The following is a 24,186-nucleotide window of genomic DNA, read 5'->3' as shown; positions in this document are numbered from 1 at the left end:
TAGCATTAGCAGTTTTTTTTTGTAGCGCTTGAAATAATCTTCGACAACCAGGTGCTTTTATTACCTGTGAGTCGCATCACTGTACGGGTAAATTTAGTTACCAAAATGACCAAACGTTCGTACAGGGATGAAGAGCTTATCAGTTATATGCTGACCGAGTCATCTGATAGCGAAGGGGAAGCTACAATGACCGAATTAGTGTCAGTATATGAACCTGATGACGGCAGCGGCTCCCTGACAGATAGCTCCGACGACAGATGGGTCCCTGTTAGACCCAGGCGTACCCGACCCCATTCTGAAGTTGTTGAGATGCAGGAATCGCAGGGTGCTCGTATGGAGCAGAGTGTGGGTACTAGTGCCGCTCATCCTTCTGGCGACCTGGCAAGCGCCAGCGGCCTAGTACAACCTGGACCTAGTACAACTAGCACTGCAGTAAGAACTGGTGACGTGGCGAGTCCCCTAAGTGCAGTTGAAGCTGGTGCGGTGGCTAGCACAAGTAGTGGCCCGCAGCCACCGCGTATTCGAAGACAGGCCCGTAGAGCCCATAGTGCCCTCCCTGATGCGCTGGCATTTCCTAATTGGCAACCCACTGATACTACAGCGCCAGTACTTCCCCCATTCACCGCCCAACCTGGAATCCACGTGGAGACAGCTGGTTTTACGCCCCTGAACTTTTTTGAGCTGTTCTTCACGGAAGATCTTTACAGATCTATTGTGGATCAATCAAATTTATATGCACAACAGTTCATCGCCGCCAACCCAAATTCACACCTTGCGAGACAATTCGGCTGGAAACCTATAACGGTTTCCGAATTTAAGATCTTTCTGGGCCTTTCCCTCCACATGGGCATAACTAAACAGAGTGAATTGCGGCTATATTGGTCCACTAGCCCAGTTCACCATATGCGCATGTACTCTGCCTCTATGTCCAGGACGAGATACGAGCAAATTCTGCGATTTATGCATTTCAGCGACAATGAAATCTGTCGTCCTCGGGGAGACCCTGCATACGATCGGCTCCACAAAATTCGGCCCCTCATAGACCACTTCAATCAGCGGTTTGCAGCCTTGTTTACCCCCGAACAAGTTGTCTGCGTTGACGAGTCCCTGATTAAATTTACTGGCCGCCTTGCTATGAAACAGTACCTCCCCAGCAAGCGTGCCAAGTACGGGGTCAAACTGTATAAATTGTGTGACAGGGCCACAGGCTATACAGTTAGTTTCCGGGTCTATGAGGGAAAAGATAGCTGTGTGGAGCCCCCCAACTGCCCAGACTACATAGGGAGCAGCGGTAAGATCGTTTGGGACTTGGTGTCACCCATTCCTGGAAAGGGGTACCATTTGTACGTGGACAACTTTTACACAAGCGTGCCACTATTTAGTCACCTTCTCGATTTACAAATTGGCGCATGTGGCACCGTGCGACCTAATCGCCGGGGCTTCCCCCAACGGCTTGTAGATTCCCGTCTTAGTCGGGGGGTGAGAGCCTGCTTGAAAACGGACAAATTGCTTGCGGTGAAGTGGAAGGATACACGGGATGTTTATGTTCTGTCCTCCCAGGGGTTGTTTGATCATTATCCACCTATAGGATAGTGTGTGGTTTGCCACCGTCCCTGTCGTAATGTTTATGGGGTTAGGTACCTCAGGCCTAAAGATTGGTGGGACTTTATGGGCAAGGTATAGATAGTAAAAATGAGTACAATACTTAGTAAAAATAAATTTTGTTTACTGTATGTAAAATCATATATATACAGTATACAATGGTAGTAGTGAGGGGTTGTAGACCCCTGAGTGAGAAGGGTGAGGAAAATAATAGAATGGTGACAGTGTGTAAATAGTGACTTGGTAAGATAGGAAGTTTCTCTATTTCGTTTAAGAGAGTTTTCCTCTTTTGCGTCCCAACGCGTTTCGGCTCGCTCCTGGAGCCTTTTTCAAGGGTGTAAGTCACATAATATTCCTGAAATAGTCAGATAGATATTCTCAGTTACATATTGGTGATACCTATTGATTGATGTATCAAGCAATGGTATCTCCAGACAATATTGTTACATACATTTTGTTTTGCCGCGAGTAGAGATGGAGTTCCCTCTAGAAACAGCGAGAACGTGAGCCTTGTAAGCCTGCAAGGTATTAAGTGAGTTTAGGAAATCATATTTGTATCAACCAGTGCTGAGTGTTGTTGGGGTTAAACTTACTGGCTATGTGGTAGGTCTCGGTGCCCAGGATTGCCAGATGGGACATACAGAAAGGTCCCATTCAGGTGATGCTGGGGTGTCTTGCTGGGTTGTACTCCAGATTAGAATAGTATATCCAGTCAGGGAAAATCTCTGAAAGAATGATTTGAGGAGTTAAGTTCAGTGTGTGGGAATTTTGAGTGCAACCGGCATGTATAGACCCTTTCATAGGCTAGTACCTTGTGGGTTCCTTGCTTGCGTTGAGGTCGGGCATCTGATTGTATGCCTGTTGGAGCCTGTTGGATGGTGTGCTCCGATCTGCAGGAATGCATGGGTATGATGTATTGTATGTTATATGAAGATAAGTGTAATATAATATATATAAAGTATATATGTAATAAAAAATGAAAAAAATGAAAAAAATGAAAGATGGACGGTAAAGTGGTATAGGCCACTTGTGCTTGTTGTATTATTATATTTTGGGATAATATATGTGTATAGCCATCTATGGGCTTTAAAATTCTGGCTATGTATTAGCCACTTATTAAATTAGTATATATTGGAGCATCTATCCGTGCATCTTTGTGGTGATTAGTGCCTCAATTTAAGCGACTGTGTCGCTGAATGCATTGCAATTCCTGGTAAAAAGTCAGCAAAAGTGTGAGGGAGTTTACTTGATTTATGAGTCCAATATGTATCAGGTAAGGTGCCATCATATACTAGAAAGTGTGTGTACTGGTGGCTGTAAAATATATATATGCAAGACCAGAAGGTATCCTCACAGTGGGGGTACAAAAACCAGTGTGCAAAAATGTGACTCTTTTATTGGTGTTACATGTTTAAACAATGCTGGCCTGTTGGGGCCAGTAACTCACTTTTGAAAAATGCAGGAATGTCTCTCCAATGTGCGGGCTAGTAGCGGCTCTTGGGTACCTCTCTCCTCTCAGCCTGTGTGAGAGTGAGAGGACCCGATGCTCCCCGGCCTTTTAACGAGGCTCGCGCATGCGCAGATCGCGCCGCACGTTCCTCTCGCTGATTCCCTTCAGCTGACGTTAGGCTGTGGTGCGCGCGCGCGAGTTGCGCGCGCAACCTCACCTACGTCATCCGGGATATCAGCTGGCGGCCGCCGACAAGGTAAGGCGTGCTTCCACTGATGTGGGAGGGGGCGTGATGACGAAGCCTCATCGCTTCTGTGTGCCCCGGTCGGCCTGGTGGGCGGCGACAGGGGCTTACCTTGTCGGGTGTTTGTAGTGGGTAAAATCATGTCATAACTATGCGGCTCACATGAAAAAATAATACAAAACTGGCATGTAATTAAATAAATACTGAAGTAAACATATGTAATCTCTTTAGTGGTCTCATATAAAGAAGTATTAACAGCAGTGTGCAATTGGATCTGAATATCAATGGGATAACAGATGTTCTGGGAGGGGGATATATATATACCTCGGGATGGTTACCCGTATACTAATCGGATTGGAGGTTGGGAAGGCCTGTGCCCGACATACTTGGACCATTGGGGGGTACAGTGATAGATGTTTTTATGGGGGGGAAAGGGAAAAGGATTGGAGAATAGGAGATATGGAGCCAAACAGCGAAAGAGGACAGTGGTGTTAATAGCCCACCTGTGTGTCTAGGGCTGGGGTTTGGACTGTGGGCAGGAAAGGGGGAGGAGTCAGAGCATCGGTCGGAGAATCAACGATCGTGGAGTTTAGAAGTAGAGATGTAAAATCATGTCAAAATGGTGAAGCGAATGATAGAAAAAATTGATAGAAAAATGACCCAGGTTTCTGATGTGTTTGTGTTCCAGTTATCTCAGTCCGTTTTCCCAGAAGAGAAACCCTCTAGGAACGGTCTATAACTTTCTGCTTCATTTAGTCCTGGTGGTGTGGTGGCCTTGAGGCGTTGAATCCACCTCATCTCAAGTTGTAATAGGGTCTTGTTCCAATCACCCCCCCTCCTGGGGATGTGTACCCTTTCTAGGGCCATGAAGGTTACATTCGGCATTCTGTGGGCATGTTTGTGGGCCACATGACGTCCTAAAGGTAAATAGAAGTTGCATAACTCCATGCTGTTCATATGCTGGTTTACTCTTTTGCCAAATTCTTGCTTTGTTTTGCCAACGTAAAACGCATTGCAGTCGCATCTCATTAAATAGACGATGCCCTTAGTATGGCAATTCGCATAGTGTTTGGGTTCAAAGGGCTCTCCATTTGGTAAGGTGGTTTTTATGCATTTTTTTATTACTCTGCAGTTGTCGCATGTTCCACATGGATAGGTCCCCCTGACTTTGCATGGGTCCTTGCGATTTCCTTCACAGAATTCACTTCTGATTAGGTCGTTTTTGATTGCTCCTGCTTTCCTGTATGTGATTGGTGGCTTCTCGGTGATGAATCTTTTTACAGTTGGGTCCTCGTAGAGGATGGCCCAGTGTTTCTTTAGGATGTTGCTTATTTTATTGTGTTCGTTCGTATATCTCATAATGAGTCTAGTCTTGTGTTCTTTTGGTTCTGGGTCCTTGTTCTTTTTCTTAAATAGAATATCTCTTCTGTCTTTTCTCGCCACTCTGTTGAACGCCTTCCTAAGGGAGGTCTTGGTGTAATCTCTTTCCATCAATCTACAAGTCAGTGCATCCGCTTCTTTTTTGAAGTCTTCATATTTAGAGCAATTTCGTCTGATCCTTAGGAATTGACTATAAGGGATCGCTTGTTTTAAGGGAGTTGGATGGAAACTGGTTGCATGCAGGATAGAGTTTCCTGCAGTGTCTTTACGGTATAGGGTGGTTTTTAGTGTTCCATCTTTTTCTTTATAGATCCACGTATCCAGAAACGGGATCTTTTCTTTGCTGTAATTTAGCGTGAAAAACATGTTAAAGTTGTTGTTGTTTAGTTTTCGTCTCAAGTCTGGGATGGATTCTTCAGGTCCTGTCCAAACGATCAATATGTCGTCAATAAATCTCTGCCACATCAGTATATGGTCTGTGTATGGTCTATTTCGGTCATCCATGAGGAATTCCTGTTCCCAGGTTCCTAGATAGAGGTTTGCATAGCTGGGTGCACAGCTTGTGCCCATCGCCACACCGCATACTTGCAGATAGTGTGTGCCATCAAACGTAAAATAGTTTCTTCTCAGAATATATTCAAGCATATTGATAATGAAGTTGTTGAAAGCTGGGTCTTCTAGGCTTTGTTCTCTCAGTATTTTACTGATGGTTGCTATTCCTTTGTCGTGTGGGATATTGTTGTACAGGGCTTCTACGTCCACTGTAATAAGTATCGAGTTGATTGGGATTGTTATGTCTTCCAAGATTTGTAGCAAGTGCATAGTGTCTCTTACATAGGACGTGAGGCTTGTCACATATGGGCGAAGGTAGGCGTCAATAACTTCACTCATGCCTTCTGAGATACTCCCATTACCTGAAACAATCGGTCGCCCTGGGGGGTTCTTCTCGTTCTTATGAACTTTGGGTAACAAGTAAAATGTTGGAGTCCGTGGATATTTAGTCCTTATAAAGTTCCAGAGGGTAGGTGATATTATCCCATCACTTCCTGCTCTGTCGACTTTCTGATAAAATTCCTCTTTGTACCTTTGAATCATAACTGGGGAGATTTTTGTGTAACATTTTGGGTCATTCAAAATCTTCAAGCACATCTCCTTATAAAGTGTGTTATCCATAATTACGACATTTCCGCCTTTGTCAGATGGCTTGATCGTAATGCCTTCTAGCTCTCTTAGTTTTCTTAATGCCTTTTGCTGGGATTTAGTTAGGTTTTGCTTGCATTTTTCTCTGGGCATCTTTTCAATGTCCTTTGTAGTTTCTCGCACAAATAGTGCTATTGCAGGGTTTAGATTAAGAGGTGGAAATTTGTGTGATTTTTTCTTAAATTTCTTCAATATTTCATCCTTGTCTTGTGGTTTTTCAATGTCTTCTTCATCCCCACTGTCAGTGACGTCTCGATTGTCGTCTGTCCATTCATCAAGGCCTCCCTCCTGTAAAAGGAGATTGAGGTCTCTTAAGGCGCGGAACTCCGCGGCCGATAACTGGGGTTGGGGTTCGCTCACAATCGCTTGCTTACTATACATTACTTGCTGGAGAAGTTTCCTAGCAAAGAGGTGAATGTCTTTTATGGCTTCGAACCTATCCACCGGTTTGTTGGGACAGAATGATAGGCCCAAAGTCAGTACCTCTGTCTGTTCCTTCGTTAGTATGTGTGAGGAAAGGTTGATAATGGAAAGTCCTTGCTTGGTCATCTCCTTGTTAGTATTTGTTATTTCTGTTATTTGTTCCCCTTTGTCGATCTCCCTCGCGACCCTAAAAAAGGTCTTTGTTTCTTTGGGTCTTGTTGGGATCTGGTAAAGATCTGATGGTGCTTAACTGGGGGTGCATTTGCCATTTCATTGCTCGGTTCTTCTGGTGTGTCAGTGTCCTCCTCGTTCCTGTCGGTGGTTTCCACGTTGGTTCTTTCCAGTTCTTTTTGTGCTCCCCAATGTGGTTGGCGAGCTTGTGCTCTTTTCCTTTCGTCGTTCTCCCCTCCAGAGGTATATGTGGAAGAGTCTGAAGAGTAGTTTCTCGGATTTCTCTGTCCATATTGTGTTCTATTCCTGTATGTCTTGTTATTGGTCCATCTATATGCCCTGTTCTGGCTGAACGCATTTTTATCCCTCCAATATTTCTTTTCTTTCTTTCTTAAAATTTCTTTACTGTGTTGTTCCAAATGCTCCTTCAGTCTTTTTTCCTGTTCTGAATACAGGGTTACCGACTTCAAGGGGGTTAGTTGTTCATAGACCCCCTTAATCTCATCTTCAATGGTCTTTAATTGGTCTTCATATTCATTCTTAAGAAGGAGCATTAGGTTCTTTGAGCAAGTGTTGAGTATTTCTTCCCATTCTTTCTTCAGTTTCGTACTGATATTTTCCATGGTCGGGAATATTTGTACTCTCAGACCTATGGGATTGATGTTTTCTCGTATATAGCGTTCAAAAGATTTTATGTGCCAATATAGCGCTGATTTTCGTTCCAAGTGTCTTCTGAGAGTGTTGAATAGGGCCGTAACGCGTCACGTACCTGATCCGAGGCCGAGATGCAGAGAGGGCTCCCCTTGCGGCTGAGTGCGACACACCCCTGGGGTTGAGACAGAGGGTGTAGCGCCCACAGAAGCACTGGTTGCCAGCAGGGTCCTGATGGTGAACAGGCGGTCTCTAGCAGAGTGCTGGGCAGGAATACACCGGACAGTCCAAGGAGGAACCAGGAACAACCAGGCAGTAGGTGTAAGACCGGCCGGGGGTCAAACACAGGAAGCTGCAACAGGTGCAAGCCAAAGGTATGTTAGGAAAGCCAGAAGCAGACAAGTCCGTGGGGAAGCCAAGATCAGGTACTGGAGGGTAGGTAGACAGGAAGCAAGTCCGTGAGCCAAGCCGAGATCAGATAACAGGAGAGCCAAACTGGAGCAGGGATGGTCAGACGAAGCCGAGGGTCAAAGCCAGGAGAGAGAGCAGACAGGTCAGGAACAAGCCGGGTCAAACTGGAATCCAGGAAGTATCAATGCACAGGAAACAGGAAGAGCTGAAGACAATCCAGCAATCTGATGGGCTGAGCAGAGCCCTTTTATAGGCCAGTGAATTAGTCTATGGCCTGAGTCCATTGCGGCCATGGGAAGTACTGGAAAGTTGCCAGTTTGCAGCACAGCCATTTCACTGACAATGAGTCTATGGCCTGAGTCCATTGCGGCCATTGGAAGTACTGGCAGAGTCGCCAGTTGCAGCATGGCTGTTTCTCTGACAGTGCCCCCCCCCCAAGGGGCAGCCTCCGGATGCCCAACCGGGCCACGCTTCCCGGGAATCTCCTGTGGAATTCCTGTACCAGCCTGGGGGCATGCAGGTTACTAGCGGGTTCCCAGGAATTGTCTTCAGGGGGGTAACCTTTCCATTTAATAAGATACTGAGTTTGTCTCCCTTTCTTTCGGCAATCCAGTATGGACTCAACTTCAAATTCTGTCTCCCCTTCGATTGAGACAGGAGGTGGAGGTAGCTCGTCTCTCCCAGGAAATGGACTGGGGACAACTGGTTTGAGCAAGGAGATGTGAAAAACTGGGTGTACCTTAAAGGAGTCGGGAAGTGCCAGCTCAAAAGCCACAGGATTGATCACCCTCTTGACTTCAAACGGACCAATGAACCTTGGCCCGAGCTTCTTGGATGGGCATGAGAGTTTAAGGTTTAAGGCTGACAGCCAGACTTTGTCTCCAATCTTGAGATTCGGACCCTTCTTTCTTTTACAGTCATGAAACCGTTTATAGTCCTCCTGGGCTTTACGCATGGCTTCCTGTAGGGTTTGATAGTTGGTTTGAATGAAGCTGATCCGATCTTGGACAGCAGGAACTGATGCTTCCGGAAGGGTGTTAGGCAGAAAGGAGGGATGAAATCCATAATTTGCCCAGAAAGGGGACTGGTTGGTGGATGCATGAAGAGAATTGTTGTAAGCAAATTCCGCACAGGGGAGGAGCGAGACCCAGTCGTCTTGGGAACAGGTGCAAAAGCATCGTAAGTATTGTTCTAGAGTTTGATTAGTCCTCTCTGTTTGCCCATTGCTCTGAGGATGGTATGCAGAAGAAAGAGAAACTTCAATGGACAGGGATTTACAGAGATCCCTCCAGAACCTGGAGGTAAATTGCACTCCTCTATCTGAGACAATGTTATCTGGAAGGCCATGTAGCCTGACTATCTCCCTTATGAATATGTTGGCTGTGTCCAGGGCTGAAGGTGTGCCAACCATGGGTAGAAAATGGGCCATTTTGGAAAGGCGATCCACTACCACCAAGATGGTGGAAAATCCTTCTGAAGGGGGTAGTTCAACAATAAAGTCCATAGATATGTTTTTCCAGGGTTGCTCAGGAATGGGAAGTGGTCTTAGCAAACCCCAAGTCTTGGTACTTGACCCCTTGTTACGTTGGCAGATGGTACAAGAGCCGATGTAATCCTTGCAATCCTGCCCAAGGTTGGGCCACCAAAAAGAGCGTTGGATAAGCTCCGAGGTCTTCCGCACCCCAAAATGCCCAGCAAGTTTACTGTCATGAAATATTTTAAGATCTTGAGGTCTTACTTGGGCAGGGACAAAGATTTTATCCTGATGCCACAGCAACCCTTCCTGTTTTTTCAGGGAGGGTACTTCAGGATCCAAGCAAAGGGCTGAGGCCTGTCGGATTGCCGTCATCAGGTCAGGCTGGATAAGGAGAAAATTATGGGCAGAAAGGATGGTATCAGGTTCTGCTGTTTCTGGGGTATCTGGAAACATCCGGGAGAGAGCATCTGCTTTCCCATTCTTGGAGCCAGGTCGATAAGAAATATGGAAGTTAAACCTGGAGAAAAACAGCGCCCATCTGGCTTGTCTGGGTCTCAACCGTTTGGCAGTCCTGAGGTACTCCAAGTTCTTGTGGTCCGTGAAGATCATAATAGGATGAGTGGCTCCTTCCAATAGATATCTCCACTCTTCTAGTGCAAATTTAATGGCCAACAGTTCTCGGTCGCCAACGTCATAATTCTTCTCCGGAGGTGACATTTTCCTAGAAAAGAAGGCCACAGGATGTAGGAGAGATTTGGGCCCTTGACGTTGCGACAGGATTGCCCCGGTGGCCACTTCCGAGGCATCGACCTCCAACACATAGGGCAGAGCCGGATCAGGGTGTTGTAGGACAGGTGCAGAAATAAACAGCTGTTTAAGTTTGTCAAATGCCACTTGGGCCTCCTGAGACCACAGAAAGCGGGACTGATGGCGGGTTAACTGGGTGATGGGGGAGATGATGGAAGAAAAATTTTTCACAAAACGCCTGTAAAAATTAGAAAAGCCCACGAATCTCTGAACACCTTTCTTGTCACAAGGAGCAGGCCAATCTAGGATCGCTTTCACTTTTTGTGGGTCCATAGCGATCCCATCTGTGGAAATAATGAGTCCCAAAAACTGAATGGACCCCTTTTCAAAGTCACACTTCTCTGCCTTGGCATAGAGTCCGTGTTTTCTCAAGGTAGAAAGGACTTTTTTAACGTGAACCCGATGGAGTTCCAGTGAGGCAGAAAAAATGAGGATATCGTCAAGGTATACGATGACGAAGTGGTCAAGAAACTCCCGAAAGATATCATTTACCAGGTGCTGGAATGTGGCTGGGGCATTACACAGGCCGAAGGGCATGACAAGGTATTCATAATGTCCAAAACGAGTTCTGAATGCGGTCTTCCACTCATCTCCCTCCCGTATCCGGACAAGGTTATAAGCTCCCCGCAGGTCTAACTTGGTAAAGAGCTGGGCGGTCCGGAACCTCTGGAAGAGTTCGGGGACAAGGGGGAGCGGATACCGGTTTTTGATAGTGACCTTATTCAGCTCTCTATAGTCCACACAGGGTCTCAAGGTGCCATCTTTCTTTTCCACAAAGAATATACCAGCACCTGCAGGAGAAGAAGATGGGCGAATAAACCCCTTTTTCAAATTTTCATCAATATAGACCCGTAGGGCCTCCAGTTCCTTTTCAGAAAGGGGGAATATCCTTCCAAACGGGATCTCGGCTCCGGGAAGCATTTCTATAGGGCAATCGTAAGGCCGATGGGGAGGAAGGACCTCGGCTTTTTTCTTGTCAAAGACGTCCCTGAAGTCCTGGTAAGCAGGTGGGATATCCAGGAGTGGCTCAGGTGTTGGTTGAACAGACAAGCAACTAGCAGGCCCACTAGGTCTTTGAGGGAAGCAATGCTGCTGACAGTAGGCAGAAGAAAAGTTGAGTTCCTTCTTGGCCCAATCGATTTGGGGGTTATGGGCTTGCAGCCAAGGAAGTCTCAGTATGACGGGAAACATGGGGGAACAAAGGGCATCAAAACGGATGAACTCCTGATGACCGGAGTCTGCTGTGGTGAGGATGGGTCCAGTCTCTAGGATAACTGGTCCGGAACTGGGTAGGGACCCATCGGCGAGATGGACCTCGAGCCTTTGTGTCTTAGGGATAAGAGGAATATGGAGTCTCTTGGCCAAAGAAATGTCCAGAAAACAGCTGCAGGCCCCAGAGTCAACGATGGCTCGAAGTTGGACCTCCCCTTCCGCCACCTGTAAGGAGACCGGGAGAATAAGGTGAGAGAGCGAAAGCTCAGAAACTCTGCAGTTAAATGGGGGCTGAGAGTAAGGCTTACTGGGTCTCACGGGGCAGTTCCGAAGAAAATGTCCAGCCCCGCCGCAGTAGAGGCATAGGTTGGCCTGCCGACGACGTAGTCTCTCATCAGGAGTCAGGGAGGAACGGACCAGGCCCAGCTGCATAGGTTCCCCTTCAGATGCTCCCATGGGGGAAGAGACAGGAGGTGCAGGTGGAGCAGAAGAGATCTTGGGAAGCATGCAGGTGGGCCGGAATGTTTGGAGACGCTCCGAGCGTCGCTCCCGCAGACGTCTATCAAGTTGAATGGCGAGTTGTATGAGACCCTCAAGGGTAGCGGGGGTCTCCCCTCGAGCCAGCTCATCTTTTAATGTCTCAGAAAGTCCTTGGCGAAACTGATACTTGAGGGCAGCCTCATTCCAATCAGTGTCAGCGGACCATTTACGGAATTCAACCGTGTAGTCCTCCACTGGGCGCTTGCCCTGTAGCAGGGAGTGTAGGGCGACCTCTGCGGTGGCCGTGCGCTGGGGGTCGTCGTAAAGCTGAGCCATAGCCTCAAAGAATGTGTCCACAGAGTCCAGAACAGGGCTCTTCTGTTCCATTAAGTTATGAGCCCAGGTTTGGGGTCCTTCAGACAGCAAAGAGATGATGAACCCCACTTTCACAGAGTCCAGAGAAAAGGTCCGGGGTTGCAAGGCCAAGTATAGCAAGCAGGCGTTCTTAAAGGCCCTGAACTTCTTTCGATATCCAGAAAATCGCTCAGGCGTGGGTACTCGTGGTTCAGGAGGCGGGACTAGCATGGAATGGGCGGAGCTAGCGTGTCCTTGTTGTAACGGGGGTGAAGAGGTGCTGGCAGGCGATTTATTGGAGTCTGTAGGAGGCGAAACGGCCAGGTGTTGCAGGCGACCTTCCAACTGGAAATAACCCTCCTGGAGTCTTTGCACTGCCTGAGTGAGGGCGGTGACTTGCTGGCACAAAGCCTCAATTGGGGAAGCACCTCTGTCGGCCTCTGACATGGCTGGATTGTACTGTCACGTACCTGATCCGAGGCCGAGATGCAGAGAGGGCTCCCCTTGCGGCTGAGTGCGACACACCCCTGGGGTTGAGACAGAGGGTGTAGCGCCCACAGAAGCACTGGTTGCCAGCAGGGTCCTGATGGTGAACAGGCGGTCTCTAGCAGAGTGCTGGGCAGGAATACACCGGACAGTCCAAGGAGGAACCAGGAACAACCAGGCAGTAGGTGTAAGACCGGCCGGGGGTCAAACACAGGAAGCTGCAACAGGTGCAAGCCAAAGGTATGTTAGGAAAGCCAGAAGCAGACAAGTCCGTGGGGAAGCCAAGATCAGGTACTGGAGGGCAGGTAGACAGGAAGCAAGTCCGTGAGCCAAGCCGAGATCAGATAACAGGAGAGCCAAACTGGAGCAGGGATGGTCAGACGAAGCCGAGGGTCAAAGCCAGGAGAGAGAGCAGACAGGTCAGGAACAAGCCGGGTCAAACTGGAATCCAGGAAGTATCAATGCACAGGAAACAGGAAGAGCTGAAGACAATCCAGCAATCTGATGGGCTGAGCAGAGCCCTTTTATAGGCCAGTGAATTAGTCTATGGCCTGAGTCCATTGCGGCCATGGGAAGTACTGGAAAGTTGCCAGTTTGCAGCACAGCCATTTCACTGACAATGAGTCTATGGCCTGAGTCCATTGCGGCCATTGGAAGTACTGGCAGAGTCGCCAGTTGCAGCATGGCTGTTTCTCTGACATAACGTCAGAGTCCTGTTGTTCTTGTCCCTGGAAGGTCTTATGTATACCAGTCATTAGGTTTTCCCATTCTTTTCCGATTAGTTCTCCGCTTGTGTCCTCCATTTCTTCCAGGTTCATTAATGTTGTCCACCACTTCTTTTAGTGGGGGAAGGTTAAAGTTGCAATCGGTTATTGATGTTCCAACCTCCTTGTTTGGTTACCAAACTCGGTAATCCGTCAGAAGGGGGAAACTGTACTTTTTTACGATTGCTCACAGTATTTTGTCCGATAATGTGTTTATACTGGGATCCTGCTGATTGATTCCAGTGTTATCAGATAATATAAAGACATGTCTTTTGTAAAGGGTGAGGTCGGATGATGATCAGTGAGGTGTGGATGTGTTTGTACCCCCACTGTGAGGATACCTTCTGGTCTTGCATATATATATTTTACAGCCACCAGTACACACACTTTCTAGTATATGATGGCACCTTACCTGATACATATTGGACTCATAAATCAAGTAAACTCCCTCACACTTTTGCTGACTTTTTACCAGGAATTGCAATGCATTCAGCGACACACAGTCGCTTAAATTGAGGCACTAATCACCACAAAGATGCACGGATAGATGCTCCAATATATACTAATTTAATAAGTGGCTAATACATAGCCAGAATTTTAAAGCCCATAGATGGCTATACACATATATTATCCCAAAATATAATAATACAACAAGCACAAGTGGCCTATACCACTTTACCGTCCATCTTTCATTTTTTTCATTTTTTATTACATATATACTTTATATATATTATATTACACTTATCTTCATATAACATACAATACATCATACCCATGCATTCCTGCAGATCGGAGCACACCATCCAACAGGCTCCAACAGGCATACAATCAGATGCCCGACCTCAACGCAAGCAAGGAACCCACAAGGTACTAGCCTATGAAAGGGTCTATACATGCCGGTTGCACTCAAAATTCCCACACACTGAACTTAACTCCTCAAATCATTCTTTCAGAGATTTTCCCTGACTGGATATACTATTCTAATCTGGAGTACAACCCAGCAAGACACCCCAGCATCACCTGAATGGGACCTTTCTGTATGTCCCATCTGGCAATCCTGGGCACCGAGACCTACCACATAGCCAGTAAGTTTAACCCCAACAACACTCAGCACTGGTTGATACAAATATGATTTCCTAAACTCACTTAATACCTTGCAGGCTTACAAGGCTCACGCTCTCGCTGTTTCTAGAGGGAACTCCATCTCTACTCGCGGCAAAACAAAATGTATGTAACAATATTGTCTGGAGATACCATTGCTTGATACATCAATCAATAGGTATCACCAATATGTAACTGAGAATATCTATCTGACTATTTCAGGAATATTATGTGACTTACACCCTTGAAAAAGGCTCCAGGAGCGAGCCGAAACGCGTTGGGACGCAAAAGAGGAAAACTCTCTTAAACGAAATAGAGAAACTTCCTATCTTACCAAGTCACTATTTACACACTGTCACCATTCTATTATTTTCCTCACCCTTCTCACTCAGGGGTCTACAACCCCTCACTACTACCATTGTATACTGTATATATATGATTTTACATACAGTAAACAAAATTTATTTTTACTAAGTATTGTACTCATTTTTACTATCTATACCTTGCCCATAAAGTCCCACCAATCTTTAGGCCTGAGGTACCTAACCCCATAAACATGTTCTGTCCTCCCTTCACCCAGACACGACGATCCAAATTCCTACGGCAACTGGCGTTATGGAGAAACCCCTCTGTGTCCACGAATATAACCTTAATATGGGAGGGGTGGATCTTAACGACCAGCTTTTGGCGCCGTATTTAGTTGCCCGTAAAGCCAGACGCTGGTACAAAAAAGTGTCTGTTTACCTATACCAATTGGCTATGCTGAACGCCTTTGTCCTATACAGGGCGTCAGGACGAACTGGATCTTTCCGGGAATTCCAGGAAGAGATCATCCTTGCCTACCTGTACCCAGGAGGCACGCCTGCCCAACTTCCCCTTCCAGATGCAGTGAGCCGGCTGCATGAGAGGCATTTTTCACATGTCCTCCCGAGTACCCCTACACAAAGATGGCCCCAAAGCAGATGTCGTGTCTGTAGCAAGCGCGGATTTAGGCGTGACACCCGTTATTATTGTCCCAAATGTCCTGACCAACCTGGTCTCTGCATCGGGGAATGTTTCGAGCGCTACCATACACTAGTGGATTATTAGCGTAGGGTACAGCACGACACAGTGTAGGGCACATAAACACAGGGTCTCGAAGGATGTTGGATGTCCATCGACATTTTGAGAGACCCAAGCTGGAAGAGAAGATCGCAGAAGATCGCAGTCCCTCCCAAATCAAGAAATAAAGGAACAGTTAGAAAGAAAAATAAAAGGATCCAAAAACTGTTGTGGTGTCAGTAATTTTATATGTCCTTCTACTCCTTCCTACTATACTTTTTTCAATGTCCTTTGTTTGTTTTTTCATTCTTTTGTGACCTGTTTCTCTTGCAGGTACTCGTCAGCTACCACGCATTGATTTTATATATTCTGACACAAACAGCGTTTGCGCTCAGCATATATGGATACCTTTGCTGATAGCAGCTGTGGTGATTTTCTGATTTCAGCACTGCAGTTAAAATCCTATTTTGGTATACGTGGATAGCGCCGTGTATACCCATCATTAAATTCAGTGGGTGGTTGTTTGGGCGGTTAATGATGAAGATCCAAAAACTGTTGTTGTCAGTCATTTTATATGTCCTTCTACTCCTTCCTACTATACTTTTTTCAATGTCCTTTGTTTGTTTTTTTCATTCTTTTGTGACCTGTTTCTCTTGCAGGTACTCGTCGGCTACCACGCATTGATTTTATATATTCTGACACAAACAGTGTTTGCGCTCAGCATATATGGATACCTTTGCTGATAGCAGCTGTGGTGATTTTCTGATTTCAGCACTGCAGTTAAAATCCTATTTTGGTATACGTGGATAGTGTCGTGTATACCCATCATTAAATTAAGTGGGTGGTTGTTTGGGCGGTTAATGATGAGTAATACTACGCATTATTCCTGTGCTGATTTCTGATAGGTTCTCTTTTTTTCCGTTCAGCCCACAGGCTGCATGAAAAAAAAAAAAACCTATATGCCAAACAAGGACCAGCTGGACTTTGAGTGGTTATACCAGGATGATGCCTGCAGATTTAGGCATCATCTTGGTATCGTTTTTTACAGCCAGCGGTCGGCTTACATGTAAAAGCAATTCTAGCAGGTAATTGGCCGCTAGACTGCTTTTACATGCAGTGGGAGGGGCCTCCCCCCCCCACCGCCGCCTTCCGCAGCCTTCCATGGTTTTTCTCTGGCTCTCCTGTCCCACCGGTTAACCCGAGAGTGCAGCCGGTGGTTCAATTATCTAACCATAGAGCTAATTGGAGATGAGAATGGCTCCAATCATCTCTATGGCCTAAGATGCCGGAGGCTACGAGCATTTTATGACTTCTGTTTCGCCAGAAATAAACAGGGCCATTGGGAAATTGGGAAAGTATTTTATCACACCAATTTTGGTGTGGTCAGATGCGTTAAGGTCAGAGGAGAGATCTAGAGTCTAAAAGACCCCAATTTTTTTAAAAAAGAGTACCTGTCACCACAGATTGCTATCATAGGGGATATTTAAATTCACTATGATAACAATAAAAATGATTTAAAAAAAAAAAAATTAAAAGGAAAGGTGTCAAAATAACATAAAAAAGCAAAAGAAAAAAAAAAAATTGAGCCCCCCCCCCTTACCCCCAGTGCTTGCGCGCAATGGCGCACGCAAGCGGTGGTCTAGTGTCATATGTAAACCACAATTGCAGCATGCATGTGAGGTATCGCCGCGATCGCCAGATCGAGTGCAGTAATTCTTGCAGTAGACCTCCTCTGTAAGTCTAAAGTGGTAACCTGTAGAGACTTTTAAAGGTTTTTAAAAATGTACATATGTTTTTGTCGCTGCGCAGGCATGCGCAATTTTTAAAGCATGTCATGTTAGGTGTCTATGAACTCGGCATAAGATCATCTTTTAAATTTTACCAAAAAAATTGGAATTATATAGTGTATTTGTGCAATAAATTAAAAAAAAAATGTATTTTTTTCGCAAAAATTGCGTTTGGAAAATCTGTGCGCAAATACCGTGTGACAAAAAAAATTTGCAACATCCACCATTTTATTCTATAGGGCCTCTGCTTTAAAAAAATATATAATGTTTGGGGGTTCAAAGTAATTTTCTAGTAAAAAAAAAAATATTTTTTCATGTAAACAAAAAGGCACAGAAAAGGCTTGGTTTTCAAGTGGTTAGAAGAGTGGGTGATGTGTGGATAAGATTGAGCATAAAACGTCGGGACTGTTCAAACACCCCCCTAATGACCCCTTTTTGAAAAGTAGACACCCAAAGCTTTTTTCTGAGAGGCATGGTGAGTCCCATGGAGTATTTTATATTTTGCCACAAGTTTCGGGAAAATTATTATTTTTTTTTTTTGTTGTTTTTTTACAGAAAGTTGTCACTAAATGATATATTGCTCATGCATGCCATGGGAATATGTGAAATGACACCCCAAAAAACATTCTTTTGCTTCTCCTGAGTACAGGGATACCACATGTGTGAGACTTTTTGGGAGCCTAGCTGTGTATGCGCCCCCGAAAACCAATCCACATCTTCAGGTTTTCTAATGGCGTAAATTGCTGATTTTACCCCTGACTACCTGTCACAGTTTCAGAGGCCCTGAAATTTCAAGATGGCATAAAACCCCCCCAAATGACCCCATTTTGCAAAGTAGACACTCCAAGCTACTGGCTGAGAAGTATGGTGAGTCCATGGAATAGTTTATATTTTGCCACAAGTTTCGGGGAAAAATTTTTTTTTTATTTTTTTACACAAAGTTGTCAGTAAATGATATATTGCTCACACAGGCCATGGGTATATGTGAAATGACACCCCAAAATACATTCTGCTGCTTCTCCTGAGTACAATGATACCCCATGTGTGAGACTTTTTGCCAGTCTAGCCGCGTACAGGACCCGGAAAACCAATGCGCACCTTTAGGCTTTCTAAGGGCGTAAATTGTTGATCTCACTCCTTACTACCTATCACACTTTTGAAGTCCATAAAAAGCCAAGATTGCACAAACCCCCCCCAAATGACCCCATTTTGCAAAGTAGACACTCCAATCTATTTGCTGAGAGGCATGGTGAGTATTTTGCAGCTCTAATTTTTTTTGGAAAATGAAGAAAAAACAGGAAAATGCATTTTTTTTCCTCTTTTTTCAATTTCCAAAACTTTGTGACAAAAAGTGAGATCTGCAAAACACTCAACATGCCTCTCTGCAAATAGCTCAGGGTGTCTACTTTCCTAAAAGGGGTCATTTGGGGGGGGGGGGGTTGTGCTGTCTTGGCATTTCATGGCCTCCAAAACTGTGATAGGTAGTCAGGAGTGAAATCAACAATTTACGCCCTTGGAAAGCCTGAAGGCGATGATTGGTTTTCGGGGTCCTGTACTCGGCTAGACTGCAAAAAAGTCTCACACATGGGGTATCCCTATACTCAGGAGAAGCAGCAGAATGTATTTTGGGGTGTCAGTTCACATATACCCATGGCATGTGTGAGCAATATATCATTTACTGACAACTTTGTGTAAAAAAAAATAAATATATATATATATATTTCCCGGAACTTGTGGCAAAATATAAAATATTCCATGGACTCACCATGCCTCTCAGCAAATAGCTTGGGGTGTCTACTTTCCAGAATGGGGTCATTTGGGGGGGTTTGTGCTATCTTGGAATTTTAGGGCCTCCGAAACTGTGATAGGTAGTCAGGAGTGAAATCAACAATTTACGCCCTTGGAAAGCCTGAAAGCGGGGACTGGTTTTCGGGGACCTGTACTCGGCTAGACTGCAAAAAAGTCTCACACATGGGGTATCCCTGTACTCAGGAGAAGCAGCAGAATGTATTTTGGAGTGTCATTTCACATATACCCATGGCATGTGTGAGCAATATTTCATTTACTGACAACTTTGTGAAAAAAAAAAAAAAAAAAAAATTATATATATATATATATATATATATATATATATATATATATATATATATATATATATATATATATATATATATATATATATATATATATATATATATATATATATATATATATATATATGTATTTCCCGGAACTTGTGGCAGAATATAAAATATTCCATGGACTCACCATGCCTCTCAGCAAATAGCTTGGGGTGTCTACTTTCCAAAATGGGGTCATTTGGGGGGGGGGGTTTGTGCTATCTTGGAATTTTAGGGCCTCCGAAACTGTGACAGGTAGTGCAGAGGTGACATGCACAATTTACGCCATTAGAAAACCTGGGAGTGTTGATTGGTTTTCGCGGTCCTGTACACAGCTAGGCTCCCAAAAAGTCTCACACATGGGGCATCCCCATACTCAGGAGAAGTGGCAGAATGTATTTTGGGGTGTAATTCCACATATACCCATGTCATGTGTGAGAATTTTATCTTTTAGTGACAACGTTGTGTAAAAAAAAAAATAGTAATATTCCCAAAACTTGTGGTAAAATATAAAATATTCCATGGACTCACCATGCCTCTCAGCAAACAGCTTGGGGTGTCTACTTTCCAAAATGGGGTCATTTGGGGGGGTTTTGTGGTATCTTGACATTTCAGGGCCTCCTAAACCGTTAGAGGTAGTGAGAAAATGCAATGAAAAATGTACGCCCTTTGAAATTCTGATGGTGGGGATTTGTTTTTGTGGTCCCGTACACAGCTAGGCTCCCAAAAAGTCCCACATATGTGGTATCCCTGTACTCAGGAGAAGCAGCAGAATATATTTTGGGGTGTAATTACACATATACCCATGGCATGTGTGAGCAATATATCATTTCAATGACAACTTTGTGTAAAAAAAAAAAAAAAAAAATTTTTAGTCATTTTTCAAACACCTGTGACAAAAAAATGAAATATTCAATGAGCTCAACATGCCTCTCAGAACATTCCTTAGGATGTCTACTTTCCAAAAAGTGGTAGTTTGAGGGGGTTTTGTACTGCCCTGCCATTTTAGCACTTCATGAAATGAGATAGGCAGTCAAAAATTAAAGCTGCGTAAATTTCAGTATTTACACCATAGTTTGTAGACGCTATAACTTTTGCGCAAACCAATAAAAATACGCTCATTGAATTTTTTTTTGTCAAAGACATGTAGCTAAATATATTTTGGCCAAAAAAAAAGACATAAATTGAGTATATTGGATATTTTTTAAAAGACAAAGTTGAAAATGTCATTTTTTTGCAAAATTTTCGCTCTTTTTTTATTAATATCGCAAAAAATAAAAAGCGCAGAGGTGATCAAATACCACCAAAAGAAAGCTCTGTTTGTGGGAAAAAAAGGACGTAAATTTCGTTTGGGTACCACATTGCATGACCGCACAATTGTCAGTTAAAGTCACGCAGTGCCGAGTCGTAAAATACCCCCTGGTCGGAATGGGGGTAAAATCTTCCGGGGCTTAAGTGGTTAAAACACTCAAAACTCTAATATCTCGCTTCGTTTGGAAATACAAAAAGCCAAGGGTAAAGTACACTACACTTAGTAAAGGAAAGGGACAAGGAGGTCTAGCACTACCGGATTTTAAAAAATATTATTTTGCATCAATACTTACAAGGGTGATAGAATGGACAAAAAAAAAAAGTGACAGAAATTGGGTAACAATAGAAAACAAGATGAGTGGTACACACCTAGCAAAAGCTTTATGGATACCTCCGAGGTTCAGAAATTTAGACACTAATGCCCCATACACACGTGCAGATTATCTGCAGACTTATGTCTGCAGACTTACCTTTTCTATGTAGTGCAAGGGCCTGCCGGATTGCATACAAATTGAAAGTGTTTAGGTTTGACCTCATATTATATGGTTTTGGTAAGTCTGCAGACAAAAGTCTTCAGATAATCTGCACGTGTGTATGGGGCATAACACTCACACAATCACAAGACATGCTATTAAAATATGGGACAATGTACACAAACAAGAAAATTGGAAGCACAATTCACCAATGATCCCCTTACAGGGCACAAAATTTTTTGCTCCAGGGGAAGGGAAGGAACTGGGTAAATGGTTAGAAGAAGGAGAAGCACGATTAGGAGATATAATTGAGCAGGGAAAATTTTAAAGTTAAAACAAAGGAAGGGAGAATGGAAGATAAATGAGTGGAGATACCTTCAGCTGAAGCATTTTACACAGACATTACCTCAGCCATTGAGAGATATGAGTGATCTTCGACTTTTTGAGCAACTTTGTCTCTCAGATAAAATAGCTAATAATATATCCAATGTATATAAAATCCTATTAACAATAACAAAAGAGAGAGGACCTTCATTAAAAGAAAAATGGGAAAGGGACTTCGGTCCTTGTAGTAACAACACACTATGGGATAAGAGTTTGCAACTAGTACATAGATCAGCGATAGATAATAACACCGAGGAGATGAACTACAAATTGCTCACAAGGTGGTACAACACTCCTGACAAAGTAGGTAGATTCCAAGCAGAAAGTTCACGAGTTTGCTGGAGGGGCTGCCTGATGATAGGGACTATGGCCCATATATGGTGGGAGTGCCCCAAAATCAAAATATTCTGGAGAGACGTCCTAGTCCTGATAAATAAAATTACAAAAATAGAGATCCCCATGGATCCTTGGAAATGCCTATTCCACGGAACGCATATGTCAGTGAAACAATACAAAAAAAAACACTACTCCCTCATCTATTAAATTCAGCTAAAAGTTTAATTCCCACAAAATGGCAAAAAGAAGAACCTCCATCCAGTAAAGATTGGCTGATTAGAGTAGAGAAAACTAGAAAGTTAGAACAATTAAGAAGCGGGGAAGAGGAGGAACAGGGGAATGGAGAGGAAATTTGGGATGAATGGTTAAATTTTAAGGGCTCAAAGGAATATAAAGATCTAATAGGAGATGGATCGATAGAAGAAATAGGGGGTAGGGAGGGATAAGGGAGGGAGGGAGGAGGAACAAAGGGATTAGAGGATTGTATGTTTAAAATAAATAAATAAATAAACTGCTGGCAACAAACATGAGTACACCCCTAAGTCAAAATGTGCAATTTGGGCCCAATTAGCAATTTTCCCTCCCCGGTGTCATGTGACTGGTTAGGGTTACAAGGTCTCAGGTGTGAATGGGGAGCAGGTGCGTTAAATTTGTTTTTATCGCTCTCACTCTCTTACTGGTCACTGGAAGTTCAACGTGGCACCTCATGGCAAAGAACTCTCTGAGGATCTAAAAAACTTGATTTTTGACTTACCGTAAAATCCTTTTCTCTTAAGTTAATTGACAGGCACAGTTCTCTCTGATCCATATCAGTAGGGTAATACTGCCCCCTACAGGAAGGGGACACTAGCCAAAAAACAGTTCTGGCTATGCCTATGGGCAGTACCGGAGGGTACACCCTCTCTCTTCCTGCATAGGATGTTAGTTTTGTATCAAAGCAGTGTCAGAAAAGGAACACCAACCCAACTCAAAATAGAGGGGCGTGTTCCGCGTCCATCAGTGAACTTAAGAGAAAAAGGATTTTACGGTAAGTAAAAAATCCAGTTGTCTATATTGTTCATTGATGGACGCAGTTCTCTCTGATCCAGAACAGTAGGGACGTCCCAAAGCAGTGCCATAAAATGAGGGGTGGGAACAGCAGAAAAGAACAAATCCCCAAGGCCAAACATAGCCGACCAGGCAACATAGGACTCATCAGAACAAAAGATGAGGCCCACCTGAAACAAACAGTAAACACCCTCAAGGAAGGTCAAAAGCCCTCCAAACAGCAGCCAGCATAAAACTGCCAGCACGTCCACCTTATAAAAACGTGGTAAAGGAGTGAACAGACTACCAGGTAGCCGTCTTGAAACCTGGAGCACAGATGCCTACAAGGCGAAAAGCCCTGGAAGCACTAGGCGCCCTCCTCCTTCACTTCCATTCCAAGGAGGGTCGGGAGGGGAAAGTCACAAGGTGGATCCTGTGAAAATGGTGACCTAGACCACCGAACATCCTGCTGTAAATCCTTACGCATATCTTCCAGTTAAGCAGCTGAGAATTCCTTTTTAGACACAAAAGTTTCTGATGAAGGAGCTCCTCAAGGAGTAGGTAAAGAACCAGATGTTGCCTGAGAGCTAAAACTGATTTGCTGCCCTGTAAATTAGCTTGTGGAATACAGTATTCAACTGAAATATGGAAGTTTAGTTTGCATGTTTCCAGTTTCCCTAGTGCCAAATCCACAGTGCAATACCAACAATGCCTTGAGTACCTGAACCAATGGAGGGGAAGGAAAAGCAGTGGGGGGTGCCCTCCCAGTTTCCCTCCACCTTGAGTACCTAGGAATGCGACTGGTGCAGCATGTGTCCACAAGGAAAAGAAGTCAGAATCAATATGACGTCCACACATGTTCAGTGAAAACTTCCAGACACAAGTGTGCAGGGGACTGGCTTTGCCTGTGCACATCTATGCCGCCCATTTGTGCCCTAAGCTGGGCAGGGCTCCCCAGCACTGACGTGAACTACCAGAAAGCAAGGAAACCCACAGCACCCTCTTGCAGTACCTAGGGGCACAGGCAATAGATCTGTGGGAACCCATCAACTATGCTGAAGTCCCCCCAGCGTTCCGAGGCAGAAGACAAGTACATGGGGACCCCTAAAACAAGGGGCAACTTACAAATGTGCCCAAGAGCCAGATGGTTCCATCTTCACCATGTGCATATCCAGCGTACCCCACCGAGTCTTCAGGATCTGCCCAAGCAAATCATGCAATTGGACCTGTATAGCATCCAGCCAGCTAACTCACAAGACGCAACCTCCTGGCAAGGTGAGCACCAACATGCAGGATCCAGTGCAGTTGCAACTTACAGGCCTTTCCCATTCTTCTGCATAGGGTCCAGGTACAGCCCATCAATGAGTCAGTAATCTGTAGAGGCTGACTCGGATAACTGCTGCTGCTATACAGCACCAGGGCTCAGAAGCTCAACACAGCAGAACTTCTCTCAGCATAGAGAGACAGGTTCATCACCTATGGATACTGGCAAGAA

Source organism: Pelophylax lessonae, assembly GCF_965119305.1.
Source record: "Pelophylax lessonae genome assembly, chromosome: 4".
Lineage (NCBI taxonomy): Eukaryota > Metazoa > Chordata > Amphibia > Anura > Ranidae > Pelophylax > Pelophylax lessonae.
This window is presented reverse-complemented; position numbering follows the sequence as displayed.